The 5,176-nt window shown below is 43.5% G+C and overlaps 1 pseudogene; it reads right to left on the reverse strand.

Moving 5' to 3' along the window:
- Positions 1-224: 224 nt before the first annotated feature.
- Positions 225-3,946, reverse strand: LOC136531211 (uncharacterized; annotated as a pseudogene).
- Positions 3,947-5,176: the final 1,230 nt, after the last annotated feature.

The following is a 5,176-nucleotide window of genomic DNA, read 5'->3' on the forward strand; positions in this document are numbered from 1 at the left end:
ACGAGGCCACGACGCCCCGAACGGCTCCCCGACCCCCGCTGCTACCCACTGCCAGCGCGCAGAGACGCACGCGTCGGTGGCCGCGTGGTGCCGCAGCAGCTGCCACGGCGCCAAGCGATGCTGGCCCTGCGCACGCGCAACGCTCCGCCAGGAACGCCATCCCTGTGTGCCGTGGGATGTCGTCAAGCCGTCGAGCTTCTTAGGCTTGTTTTCCATGACTGCTTCATCGAGGTATGCATTGGCCTGTCTGAATCCTTGCATTTGGGTGGAAGAACAATACAAAAAAAAGATCTAGTTTACATTGAGGTTCTGGTCTGGTGCAACTCGTGTCTCAGGTTGCTTTGCTCAATGTTCTTTTTTGACCCTCGGAATTCAGAGTGTTCAGCAGAAAAGACGCTTGTGTTTTGTAGTTAAAATTCTGCAGGCCTGAAGAAATGATTAAGTACAAATTGTAGCAGCTAGTTAAACGTTTCCACTTACCAGTTAGTTGCCTAGAAAAAGCCAAAGCAAATTGTTCAGAATTACATCGCGTAATAATGCCGCTGATTTGCATCATCTACCTTGCTTCTATTTATCTTAGGAATAATAACGTGCAAGGATGTGTTTTGGATGCAGTCAGCATAGTCTAGTAGACTGCTAACCAAATGCAAATAATTTAGTGAGAGCCAGATCTTCCAACATCATTAATGCCTAGTTGAATACTGGTTGCCAAATTGCAGTTGTCTTTGAAAGCTTGCGTTGCTTGTGTGACTGAGGGCAGCAGGTATCATGCTGCAGTTTCGCTTTCCCATTGCTAGAATTCTCTGAAAACTGTGCGAGCTCCAATGGTCACCTTTGGTTGGTTCTTAACATAAACATCTCATAGAAACAATAATACCAAGCTGAACCACTTGGCTGAACATAGGCCAACTACATCTGAGTATAGAACTTACAGGCTGAACACAAATAATGGAAATAGTAACATTATTACATAGAGTCGATAATGTAACTTACAATTTCTTGTAAGGGCTCAACTGGAGCGGTCCTGGATTAGAGACCCTGCGATTTGGGCGTTGCACACGATTAGCGATAGACGCGGTGCTTAACTGGTCTTTCACAGACTTTGGAGTTTTGTCGTTCTTCTTTGGGCGTCCCTGTTTCCTTTTAGTTGAGGTATTGGAGTTGCTGGCATCTATAGGATTGCTGATCTCTTTGACATCGTCGTCAGCAGCCTTACTCATGTCTTCTCGCTGAACTTCAGCACGTTTTGCATCGTAAGCCTCCTTCTGAAGGTCACAATGAGACATGTTAGATACAATGAACAAGTATTGAACCCATGATAAGGATGGGATACATTGCTGTACCACGTACCGTTATAAGGTCCTTATATGAGCCTAATCGACGCTTGTTGCAATCAGATCGCAGGAGTGCTGAGCAAATTTTCCTCTTGAAAATATCTATGTGGGCCTGAATTTCAATGGAACGAACATGATGTTTAAAAAGTACCAATCTATGTTTTAGTGTTTAGGTATATGTAGTCCATAAATAATATAGGAGTGACCTGTGTGAAATGTTCCGTCATCTTGTCCCCATCCCATGCCATCATGTACTTAAGTACGAATGCAAATGCACCACAAGAATGGCTGCAATGTATGTAAAGTTAAATAAGTATTGTAGAGGAATAAATTTCATAGGAAAAATATATTACCCATCTGTTTGCTGTGGTATGTTAGAATACATTTCTGTGATAGCTTGCGGTACTGAAACACTACCAGGGGCGATAGCAGAGTCAATGCATTCTTGTATGTTGCCCACCTATTATATTGTGAAACATATGATCCGTTAGATGTGTAAAAGCTATGTGTGAATTGTGATGTGTATGTAACTGATATGATAAGCGTACTTACCAGTGTATGTTCTTTGACTACATCTCTAGTATTGGGGTTGGAGGCTAGGGAGTTAAGGATTTGAACCTCTTCCTTTAAGAAATTCAGTACTAATAGGACCCAGTGGTTGTCATTTACATTCATTGGGACAAATACCTGTCATAAATGGATGTAAGTACTGGTATGAGCTGGGTGGAGCCAGAACTGTAGGGATTTTAATGAAATTGTACATACCAAATTCCTTCCTATACATTTGTCTGCAATGAAGCGAACCCATGTTGTTGTTTGTTTTGCACTGCCTATGCCCCCAGTTTCACCTAACAGCTTTCGAGCCTGAAAAGTTGATATGAATGATGTGGAATCGGTCTCCACACTACTTATATGTGCGTACGCATTTATAACCTGAAAGGTTTGCAATATAGGTAACATCAGACATTTGTAGACAAGTTGATCTATATGCAATTGAAAAAGGTCTAACCTGATCATATATGAAGCCACCTGTGACATTTCGGCGTAACTGTTCAATTGTGAGGACATGGTCATCTATTTGAACAACTTCAGCCTCTGAGTAACTATATGTTATGAAATAGAAAGCCTCTTTGTCCTCCGTAGTGATGAGGTAATCCTTGTCGAAGGCAGGCTTCCGTGGTGTAATTTGATGAGTGGGAGCGTCTCGAGGCACCTTATTTTCTGCCATAATCTTATCCTGGAAAGCAGGCTTCCGTGGTGCAATTTGATGAGTGGGAACGCCTCGAGGCACCTTATTTTCTGCCATAGTCTTATCCTGTATAGTAGATGCTTCCGGAGGTTCTTTGCCCTTCACATTAAATTGATCTTGTTGAAAAAATACTCTAGAATTTTCCGAATGTACAGTCGATGGTTCCTAAAATAGATAGTTTGTCAGCAAGGGCCAAACAGTTGATGGTAGAAAGAAACAGTCCAAAGTAGACCTGGATGTATGCAGCCTTTGGACTGTAGATTTGCCTGCAGTAGTTGCCTCAATTCCTGTCCCAGGAAACTTTCAGTGGGACTGTTATGTAAGAATGGATTGCTTAAATCACTGTGTTAAAATTGCGTACCTGAAATTCCCGTTTTAATTCGGCAAAATCACCCTATAGCTTTGATATTCTCAATCCGAAAGCAACCCCCCCCCCCCCCCCCCCCCCCCCCCTCTTCTTATTTCTGCTATCGCCTCGCCATGTGCGAGAAGTTTGGCATCAAGTTTATGCTCTAGGGACATGAATTGTCTACCCATATCATTCTGAAATACTAGATGATTGTTGTTCATACGTTGTACTCAATCCTAAGAAACAACGTCCCACCTGATAAGCAGCACACCATAGGTGCCTCATCTGATACATCTGATGCAACCACGACTCCTCACTTGTAACTTTGTGCCTTTCCAAAAACTCATGTCATTTCCTCTCATTCTCTTCTATGCAACAAGTTTCATATAGAAAAGTCCTAAATTCTTCCTTAACCTTATCATCATGCAAATTACAAACAATATTCTGCTCAATATGCCATACGCACAACCTGTGGTTTGCGTTTGGCCAAACCACCCTTATTGCTCTCTGCATTGCAAGGTCTCCATCAGTGATCACAGACACCGGGTGCTTCTGCAACATGGCCTCTGAAAAGGCCGCAGCATCCACTCATATGACTCACTAGTCTCATGAGAAATAATTCCACAACCAAAAATAACAGTGCTCCGGTGGTGATTCAACCCCACAAATGGCACAAATGGCAAGTTGTATCGATTGGTTTTATATGTGTTGTCAAATACAACCACATCACCAAAAGCTTCATAGTCCAGCTGAGACTGACTATCACACCAGAGCAATCCCTTAAGATGGTTGTCCCCGTCAACAAAGAACTTGAAGAAAAACTGGATCTCTTTCTTGCCTCGCCTTCAGGTGATGGATCACTGTTTCTGCATCACCGGCGGTAATTGTCTCATGCTTATAGCGATAGCAGAAATTGTACAAGTCCCTACTAGTACATCCGACATTATCATAACCCCCATACTGCATTTCCAGAATATCCATAATCTGGTGCTTGCGGATTCCAGAAATTTCCATCTCCACAATATCAGCCTTTTGCTCATCATTGATTCTTCTGTGCGAACGTAGGAAACATACAAGGTGATGAGGACATCACTACTTCATCGCATACAAGCCAAGTAGAGGAGGAGGTCCAGCATGGGTGTCCAATTCATCTTTTTCATGGTGGAAGCCCAGTCCAACTCAAGTTCGAGTCCGGTTCGGGCTCCAGGACCGGTCTGCCTTAAACTGGTAACCCAGGACGCATCCGGACTCCGTTTTCGACGATCCATATATGGTTGGAAAGCTAATTTGATAAGGAAGCCAATACAAGTGGTTTCACGTCAAAAGACCTTCGGAATCAACGAGAATCGTCGAAACAAGTCAACGTCCAGAATCTGCCAGGGTGCTGCGACACCGTCTTTTGGTCCGTTGGGCCGTGTATCGTGTTTGGGCCCATTAGGGGGCGCGTCCAGGGGGGTGACGCCCAAGACTCTATAAATAGCAGCCGTCGCTCTCCTTAGGGTTTGTGTTTTGTTTAGTTCTTGATTTTCTCGTGAAACGGACATCGTTTTGCTACAACTGTCGCCGCCAAGGCCGCTTGCTGTGAACCAGGGCCCTAGTTCTTGATCTTGTTCGCCTGTGGCGATTAGTCCTTTCGAATAAAGACTTGAACTCCTTCTTGATTTCATAAGCCTCATATTTATTTGCAATTTCAGATTGCGTTCATCCTGTTCTTGCTTGTGTTCTCGATTCGCTTGCAGGAAAGCCTTCTCGGCGAGGTCAATCGCGTTCGTGTGGTTGATAACCAACGGAGCAGTGGTGTAACGGTTGCGGGGGTCCGAATCAATCTTAGTTCGAAGCCTAGATCGTGAACGTCGAGTCTCCACCAATTGACGCTATCATACATTTTGGAAGATCGGGCCTAGTCTACATCAAGTGGTATCAGAGACCTTATTGCCCGTTAGGTATAACTTTGTTTCCCCCTTTAGATTATTACTGTTTTTGCATTACCTACAGTCCACAAAAAGCCAAAAAAATATACATTATCACATATTCCCTGTCATATAGCCTCATTGTGCCATGCAAGTTCGTCTCTGATTTGCGTTGTTGAGTTTGTGCTCTAGGTCAAGTTCTTGTTGCTGGTTTTAGATCGTTTTTTAAGTTCAGTTTGTGTTTTCCCATTTGTTTTTCATCATAATCCGTTAACACCTTCAAGTATTGCTGTGATTCCTTTGTATTCATCAAACCCTAGTCCACGCCATCTTA

The sequence above is a fragment of the Miscanthus floridulus genome, unplaced genomic scaffold, assembly GCF_019320115.1.
Source record: "Miscanthus floridulus cultivar M001 unplaced genomic scaffold, ASM1932011v1 fs_304_1_2, whole genome shotgun sequence".
NCBI classification, from domain to species: Eukaryota; Viridiplantae; Streptophyta; class Magnoliopsida; order Poales; family Poaceae; genus Miscanthus; species Miscanthus floridulus.